The sequence below is a fragment of the Zingiber officinale genome, chromosome 11A, assembly GCF_018446385.1.
Source record: "Zingiber officinale cultivar Zhangliang chromosome 11A, Zo_v1.1, whole genome shotgun sequence".
Lineage (NCBI taxonomy): Eukaryota > Viridiplantae > Streptophyta > Magnoliopsida > Zingiberales > Zingiberaceae > Zingiber > Zingiber officinale.
Window position 1 is genome coordinate 13,132,296 of NC_056006.1, and position 9,929 is coordinate 13,142,224.

A 9,929-nucleotide genomic window follows, 5' to 3' on the forward strand; every position below is an offset into this window, starting at 1 on the left:
CAACACAAGTTAAGTTAGGGTTATAACAAATAATAAAATAATTTAAACAAGTAAATTTACAATTAAATCCAGAAAAGTTTATACCACCTCCCCTTAATTTAATCCCTAAATTCCTCCTCTTTGATCATATTAAAAATATGTTAGAAAAAATATGAAAAACTATTAGAAAAATATTGAAACTTTCTCAAGGGGTTGTAAGCATAGTTTTGAGTTATATGTATTTTTACCGAAATTAATTTCTAAACGAATAAAGTTTCTCAATTAATCCACATTCTTGACAAAAATAATTTATAAATTATTTTAAAGTCTCAAAAATTATTAAAATTTTTTTGACAATAATAATAATAATAAGTGTTTAAAATAGTATAAAAATTATCATGGTCAAAATATTTTTATTTAAATAGAAATAAATATTTTTAACAAGTAAACTTATTTTTGAAATCAACTATTTAAAAATAGTTTTCGAATCCTAAAAATCTGTCTGATTTTTTTTCAATATTTATAATATAATGATAATTTTCTAAAAATTAAGTTCTTTAAAATTAATCTACAAAATATTTTTAATTTTAAAATTCCATTTGTCGATAAAAAATTCATCAAAAATTATATAATTTTCTAAAAAAAACTTGTAAATTTTTATTCTAATAGAAAATATAATTAATCATCATAAAAAAATTAAGATTTTGACAAATAAATTTTTGAAATATTTTTTATTCATTAAAATTCGTTTTTTGAAAGAAGACATTTCAAAAATAATATAATGGTTATAAAATTTTGAAAATATTTTCGTGAGTAGATAATATCTTTATTTTTCATAGAAAAAAATTCAACACAAAAGATGAATAGAAGTGTATGAAATAATTAATTTTATAAACAATAATAAAATTAAATTAGTTTTAAATTTATTTTATTTTATTTTTTGCATGCATAAATTAATTTAATCACGCTAAGCATGATTTATGAAACAAAAATAATTTCTACCTACTAAATTTATCAAATATTTTCTAGGAATGTAATTTTTATCTACTTTTATGATTTAGCCCCTATTGTTTCTTAAATTCCAGTTAATCCCTTCAATATTTCTAGAATATGAAATTTGTGAGAAATTCGAATTAAAACATGCAGAGTCCTTTTTCAACAAATCCTTTTTCTCTTTTAGTTTTCTATTTTTTTTCATTTGAACTTTATCAAAATGTTCTAACGGACAAGCTCTTGATAATTTAATTTTTTACATCAAGGTTATCCCTTTTTAATTATCATACTTGGACCTTAATTTGAAAAATGATCTAGACATAAATTTAATACTATCATATAATTGTTCAGGAGATAGAAGTCCTACCTCACTTACTGTGGTGTCAGATTCATAATTTGATTCTCCTCCTTTATTGCTACTTTCTTCAAAAGCAGATTCTCCTTCATCGATGCTAACTTCTTAACGACTTGCCATTAGTGTTATTCCGGCATACTCCTCATGCTCGGACTCTTCTGAGGATGACCTGTCCCATGTTGCTTTGAGATTTTTGTGTTTAGATTTTCTTGCTCTTTTGTCCTTTATGATGGGGCAGTTATATTTGATGTATATATCCTTCTTCATTGTAGTTATAGCATCGCCTTCTTTTTTCCTGAAATAAACTTCTTGGCTAGTGTTTTATTAAATTTATTAGTTTTAAAAAATTTCTTCAATTCTCTTACTACATAAGTGTAGGATCGATGTGTGTTAGAGAGAGAAGTGAATATCACTCATAGCTTTTTCACTAGTTTCAACAAATACAGAATAACACAGCGAAATAAAGAGAGAAAACAAAAGCAATGCTAACAAGGTTTCTTTTACTTGGTTCAGAGCCCGTGACAACTCCTACTCCAAAGCTCGCGATCGTTGATCACTTTTGTTGGGCAATCACTATAGATTCGGAAATAAGTACATATATTAAGTACAATTAAAAACTTTGTTACCAATAAAATAGTAAGTAGAAGTTCGTTGATTGTTGGAGTAGAGGTTGCACGTTGTCGAAGCGTTTCGGAGAAGCACACAAGAGCGTAAGTAGTTCTCAATTATGTGTTCGAAGTGCTGACCAAGACCCCTTTTTATAGCCACCTCAGACCTGATCCAGATCCACTGATCTTGGGATCAGGTTTGACCCGACTCTGATCGATCGACTGATCCCCTGGATCGGTCGACCGATCCTGCCTGAATCGGCCCGACTTCCCGTCCAGGTTCTGCTGCTCGGATAGAAGTCTTCATTCGGTTAACTAATCCCACCGTTCAGTCGACTGATCCGCTGATGATCTCTGACCCGATTGACCCGGCTTGATCAAGTCGCTTCTTATCTTGGTTTGGTCAACTGAACTAGATGTTTGGTCGACCGATCCCCTGGCCAAACCCGGTCCACTCGCTAGAGATCTGATCTTGCTGATTGGAGGTTCGGTCGACCAATAAAGATCGAATCTAGCCCTGCAAAAGGTGTTAGTCTCCTGCAAAACAGAATTAGAATAATAGAAAATAATAAAACAATATAAAAGATAACTTTTGATAATCTCTGGATTGCCCGATTTTGACTTTCAAATTTCTCTAAATCTTAGGTTGAACCGACGCCTACTGTTCTCTCTTCGAGGAACGCATCCTCACCTACTTCTTTCAAGAGAGTTTACCTTTTGCCAGATCGGTCCTCCAAATCGATTGGACTTTTGCTCAGCGCCCGAGACTTCAGGACTTCCCCGCTGGACATCCGATCTCCGACCCATCCAGTCTTTCACCTGGTATGCGACCACCAGGATTTTAACTTAGAGTCCCCGACTCTAGGATTTCATCCAAAGTACATGACCCTCAAAGACTTTTCAGAACTTAGGGTTACCACCCCCTAGGACCAAGGGTTACCTCCCCCTTGGGGTTTCCACTTCCTAGAATTCACTAGGACTTTTACCTAAGTACACTTAGGACTTTCCTGCACACTTGGTTCAACACTTGTTAGATCACAAGTAGTCTTAACTTTGAACCTTTTACCATAATCAAAACACAGGTTCGATCATTTGGTGCTCCCTACACCAACAATAAGTTCTTTTTTCTTTGTCAGCCGATGAGTCTGAATCTGAATCTGGTTATAGTTCGTTCTTCTTGACTTTATGTGTTAGGTTTTGAGTTAACTTTTCTTCTTTAGTTTTTAAACCTGCACATCTCAACTCATGTAATTCGAAATTAGAAAATAGATTTTCTAATGTACTTACCTGAAGATCCTTAGATATATAAAATGAATCTACTATAGATGCCCACTTGGGAGTTCTCGGAAAAGCATTTAACGCATACCTTAGAGAATCTTGATTTGTTAACATTTCTCCTAGATTCGTGAGTCCGGTGATTAGCTCCTTGATTCTTGTGTGTAGATGAACTACTGTCTCTTCCTTTTCCATCCGAAGGTTGTTGAGTTAATTTTGAAATAGGTCCTATCTTGCAAGTTTAGCCTCTGAGGTCCCTTCGTGAAGCTCTAGGAACTTCCCCAAAGTTCTTTAGGTGAGTTGTAGCTGCCGCTTTGATTAATTTCTTGGAGAGGAAGAGCACTCAGTAGATGAAACTCTGCTTTGATATTTTCCATAAAGTTGTTTTGCTACTTTTTTGCTTTAGAGATATTCTTCTTTTTTCTTGTAGTGCTAATTTCTGGGTGTTCTGAATCTATATTTAATGGTTAGTAAAATTTTAAAAATTGTTTTAAAGAATACCTCCATTATCTTTTTCCGACCATGTCGCGAAATCCCTCTCAAACTTCAATGGATGAATGTTCGCTCCAGCCATCTCCGTATTGCTTCAGTTGACGGTTAGTTTTTCTAAAGTAAACCAGACTTTGATATCAATTGTTAGTCCCAATAGGCCAGCTAGAAGGCGGGTGAATAGCCCAGAAATAAGGTTAGCACTTCTATTGCTTCTAAGCTTAGCAAGGAACATACGTTAGTTCAAAATAAAAACATAAACAAAAGTAGAAAAGAGGTGAAATAAATTTACTTGGTTACAACCGCAGAGGTTGTTAATCCAAAGCTAAGAATGTCATGCCCCGGAGGAGTCCCTGTCCGAGAAAATTTCGGCAGCATCTCCCCTGTACGGCGGACAATCTGAAACTTTTCTACATCCTCATATACCTCAGCCACATGCGGCTGGAATAATAACAGGTAAATAAAACATCACCACGCAGTTTATATAAATATAAGCAAACCAAGCAGTAATACCATGACTCAAAAATCAACCCTACTCAACTACACTCGTAAAGCTCAAATCCGATGAACTCACCTCTTCTGCCGTCCAGGCAGGCATGTAGTAGAATAAATCCAAATCATACCAAAAATCCATCAAACGATAAGAATCCATACAATATCATAAGTAAAACAATACAGGACTAAAAACAAAGTCTGATAGAGAAACTAAGGATAAATAACAACTAAAGACCAGCAAAGGACTGGCACTACGTGCAGATGGGGACTAGCGACTGGAACTGCTCCGGACAGCCTCAACCTGAAAATATAACAACAATGGAGGCGGGGTGAGTCCAACACTCAGCAGGTACAACTGATATGCAAAATAAAGTAAATAACAGACAACTGCCTGCCGGCTACAACGCTGCTACACTAAACCAACGGAGCCAAACAGAGCGGAACTGTCTGCCGGCTATAACGCTAAGTCACCAGACCAGCGGAGCCTAACAACAGAACTGTCACACACCTGTCAGATGTACCACTAACCCATGAGTGGTGGTGTGTACAGATACATGTAACTGGCGATGTGCTCAACAATAATGGAGCAGACAATCGCACAGCATGCAATCATGTAAGATGATGCATGACACTAAACATGACAATATCATGAACAGCATAACAATAACCATATAAATAAATACCAAGTGTATACCACAGGACAATGTATCAAATGGAAGGTACACCGATCAGATAAGGAATCAAATAAACCCTAGGTCCTGAACATAATGTATAATATGGTTGTGTCACTACCTCTAAAGCCTGTATGATCAAGTAAATAATAGCATGCAGTGCATAATAAGTAAACAAGCAAACATGTAACAGATCATGTAGTGACCAACCGAAACAAATGGAAAACACAATCATTGCTATATGTTAAACACATTATTATGCATATCAAAAGACATAAGTCAAAGTACCCGCCTCCGATAAAATGGTCCAATCCGGTAATCAAGATACTCGTCGAGATACCATCTCGAATCAAAGTCCTGTGTCGAACATATAGATATATTTTATTTAGCTACAATTCAAATGAATTTAAATAGCTTAATAAAATCCACGAAACTAAATTAGGGAAAACCCTAATTAACATAGCCAATTACCTACCCAAAATTAAATCTAACCATTGACTAAGGTTAATGGTCTTAACCCTAATCGTTCCATTAGATTCATTTAAAACCAACTCAATCTACAACAAGGATCCGCCATCAATGTATCATCCTATAACCAAATTAGGTACGTATCAATTCATACATAAAACACATTTTCACCTCAAATCACAGCTGGAGAAGATTCACTGTTGCAGCACAGGAGACGAAGTTGCTGCCAATAATCCTATCCGGAGCGAGGTGGACCGTTGCCTAGCAAGTCAACCCTTCCAAATCAGCACCTAGACAAATCAAATGTCTAATTCACAGTGTGTACATGCTCAACCATGCAAGACTAAATCAAGGCTCACCTTGGGGGTCTGATCACCTTACTCACTGTCTGCACTTCACAGCAACCCGAGGCTGAGATCCAGCGCTGGAAGGGCAGTGTAGCACAAAGGGAAACAGTGGCACAAAGAACCCGTGTAGGCAAATTGGTTGGCTGTGGCCCAAATCTAGGGCACGGTGTGGCTCAGAAAGGAGGAGGAGTCGGCTGGAGAACTAGGGCTGAAGAAGGCCGGCGGCAGCGCTGCTCCTGTCCGGTGAGGGTAGCGGCTTCGGCAGGACTCAATGGCGGCCAACGGATCGTGCGCGGCGGCGAAGAGTGGCTGTGAGGCGACCAAGGCTCAGCGGCGGGCCAACGCTAGGGCACAGAGACACCAAGTCTGTAGAGGAAGAGGACTGTGGTGGCACCGGCTAGGGCTCAGGCGACTGGAGTTCCTGTGGCCGGCGGCGTCTCAGCGTCGGAACGGTAGTGGCGCGCGTGAGGGAGGAGAGGCTAGGGCATGGGGTGACGTCGGGAGGACAGGCTCGGCTTCACCGAGAAGAGGAGAAGATGAAGGGAGGAACCGCTACAGCCGGCGGTTAGGGCAAAGAGGAGGAAAGAGCAAGGCGACGTCGGGGAGAAGAGAGCTCGGGCGCAAGGCTTCGACGAGGAGAAAAGAAAATGTAAAAAAATAAAAGTAAAAGGAAATGTAATTATAAGCATTTCTCGCTTAAATGGGGTAGCCTAAACAGGCTTTTCTAGAGCCCGTTTTTTTTTTATCTCCGTTAACTTGTCCGTACGAGCTCCGAAAAATTCCCAAAAAAAAAATTCAAAAAAAATTCGAAAAATTCCCTTATTAATATTCGCCTATTTTCGGTATTTTATATTCTCCCCCACTAATAAAAATTTGGCCCACAAATTTCGTTATCTTCCATCAGCAAATACTAACAACAGATATAAAGTATAAACGCTGAACGGTAAATTAAATCACATACCTCCAGTGAAAAGATGGGGATATCGAGCTCGAATCGTATCTTCAAGCTCCCAAGTAGCCTCCTCGTCTGAATGATGCTGCCATCCGACTTTAACCAGCCGGATAGTCTTGTTCCGCAATTGACGCTCTTTCCGGTCCAAAATCCGTACCGGAATCTCCTCATAGGTAATGTCAGGCTGCACTGGAACTGGGATATCTGTCAGCACATGCGTCGGATTAGGTACGTATCTCCACAGCATAGATACATGGAATACATCGTGGACGCCTGCCAGGGACGGTGGTAGTGCTAGCCGGTAAGCTACCGCTCCGATCCTCTCCAAGATCTCGAAAGGGCCAATGTATCGCGAAGCTAGCTTACCTCTGAGGCCAAATCTCTTCAGCCCTTTCGTGGGTGAAACTCGTAGAAATACATGGTCGCCAACAGAGAACTCCAAGGGTCTGCGTCTCCGATCTGCATAACTCTTCTGGCGGTCCTGTGCCTCTGACATCCTCCGTCTGATAGTACGGACCAACTCTGCATCCTGCTGAACTCTATGAGGTCCCAACATCTGGGCCTCTCCAACCTCATCCCAGAGGACGGGTGTCCGACAAGGTCTACCATACAATGCCTCAAACGGTGCCAACTGAATAGCCAAATGAAAGCTGTTGTTGTAAGCAAACTCTACTAACGGCAGATGGTCCTCCCAACTGCCTCCGAAATCCATAACACATGACCTCAGCAGGTCCTCTAAAGTCTGAATGGTCCACTCTGACTGTCCATCTGTCTGTGGATGGAAGGTTGTACTGAAACGGAGCTGTGTGCCCAAGGCCTGCTGCAGACTCTGCCAGAAACGAGACGTGAACCGTGGATCTCTATCCGAAATGATACTCAACGGAACACCATGTAGTCTAATAATCTCCCGACAATACAAATCTGTCAATCGATCCAGAGGATCAGTCCTCCGGATCGCTAAGAAGTGCGCGGATTTGGTTAATCGATCAACGATTACCCAAATCGAGTCATGGCCTCTTCGTGTCCTCGGCAACCCTACCACAAAGTCCATGGTAATGTGATCCCACTTCCACTCAGGAATAGGAATCCGCTGAAGTAACCCTGCAGGTCTCTGGTGCTCAGCCTTCACCTTCTGACAAACAAGACATCTAGCTACGAAATCTGCGATGTCTTTCTTCATACCGTTCCACCAATAAGAACGCCTCAAGTCTCGATACATACGGGTCCCGCCTGGATGGATCGCATATCGAGAACGGTGAGCCTCCTGAAGTAGCTCCTGTAAGACCGGATGAGACTGAGGTACGCATAATCTGCCTTGGAAGTATATAACACCCTCCTCGTCTCGTGTAAACTCGGTCTGCTGCCCGGAAGCTATCTGACTACCAATGAACTGCAAATGCTGATCACCAGCCTGTGCCTCTCGGATCCTCATCCTGATCGACGACTGAGCTGTTGGTGCAACATCCTTTAGGTCAACGTTGACCTGGTTGACCAAGCTTGAGTCTTGGTTTGTGTTTCGATGTTTGACAATGCAAGGTTGATTGAAGAAGAGTCAAGTAGGTCAAGGATGACCGGATACTTGACTGGGAAGTCCTAGTGAGTGAAGCTAGGCAGGAGGAAAATCCTGGTGAGTGAAGCCAGGTGAAAGACCTAGTGAGTGAAGCTAGGCAATTGGGAAGTCCTAGTGAGTGAAGCTAGGCAGGAGGAAAATCCTGGTGAGTGAAGCCAGGTGAAAGACCTAGTGAGTGAAGCTAGGCAATTGAGAAAGTCCTGGTGAGTGAAGCCAGGCAAGAGAAATCCAAATGGGTCAAGGTTGACCAGACATCTGGTGAGAGTCCAAGTAGGTCAAAGGGATTGACCGGATACTTGGCACGAGAAAGAAAAGTCCAAGTAGGTCAGAGGGACTGACCGGATACTTGGCAAGAAGAGAAGATTCCAAGTGGGTCAAAGGGATTGACCAGACACTTGGTGAGAGAGTCCTAGCTGGTCAAGGGTGACCGGATGCTAGGTCTTATGTACCAACAAGTCATGGTTGACTAGATGTTGGTTCAGGGGGCTTTAGACTTAGTTTTGGGCGTGCGTGCGTTGTGTGGATCCTTGGATTAGTCACCTCCCTTGGAGGTGGATACCAAGTAAAATCCAATTGTTAGCGTGTTTGTATTTGTTTCTTTGTATTTCCGCTGCGCATCCTTAGAGAAACAAGCAACGCCGAGCAACGAGAACGCGAAGAGCTATTCACCCCCCCCCCCTCTAACTACTTTTCGGTCCTAACAAGTGGTATCAGAGTGAGGCCGCTCTTCACCGGAATCATCGCCGGAAGGGTCAAGCATAACAAGAAGAGCTAGAGGGTGAAGAAGTTGAAGCAAAATTGTCAAAGTCAAAGAAATTCAAAAGCTCAACTTCTACAATGGAATTCTGAGATGGGCTCGGATTCGACACGAGGGTGCCTCCACCATACACTTCCACGAGCTTCGATTCTTGGAAATCAAGAATCGAAAATTTTCTTATGATGGACATAGAGCAATGGTTTGCTCTTATGGAAGGCTTCAAGACTCCAACAAACTCAAAGGGAAAAGTTCTCAGGAGGAGCAAGTGGAGTCAAGAGCAAGTCCAAAGGTGCGAGGCCAATGACAAAGTGACCAAGCTTTTGGTAAATTTATTGCCAAGCACCATCCTTTGCAAAATTGAAGAATTTGAAGATGCAAAGGAATTGTGGAGTAAATTGGCCAAGCTTCATGAAGAGATCCCCTCCATTGTACAAGAGCAAGAAGAATCCAGAGAGGGTGACTCTTTGGAGCAAGACCAAGAGGAGGACTCCAAGGTTGAGAGATGCTCAACCTCCGAAGAAGAAGTCCAAGAAGAAGCTTCATCTTCAAGGGAGTGCAATGAAGAGAACAAGGAGGGAGCATACTCCTTGTTCCATGTACAAGATGATGAAGCCTCCACCTCTAGGATTGAGGGGGAGTGTAGATCAATGAACCCGGAGCAAGAAGAGGCCTCCACATCCGGGTCAAGTGAAGAAGAAAAAGATGGTGCCACCTCCAAAATTCAAGAAATATCAAATGGATGAGCAAGTGTCATCCCTACACAAGAAGGTATAAATGCCTCAATTAAAAATAAAAATCATATAATATGTTTTGAGTGTAGGGAAAGTGGGCACTACAAGAGCAAGTGTCCCAACTTGGCCAAGAAGAAGGGTCAAGTGACACAAAAGGGCAAGGAGAAGCCCAAGGAGACCACCCCCGGGACAAAGAAGAGCAAGGAGCACATTGTGTGCTTCTTGTGTCAACAAAAAGG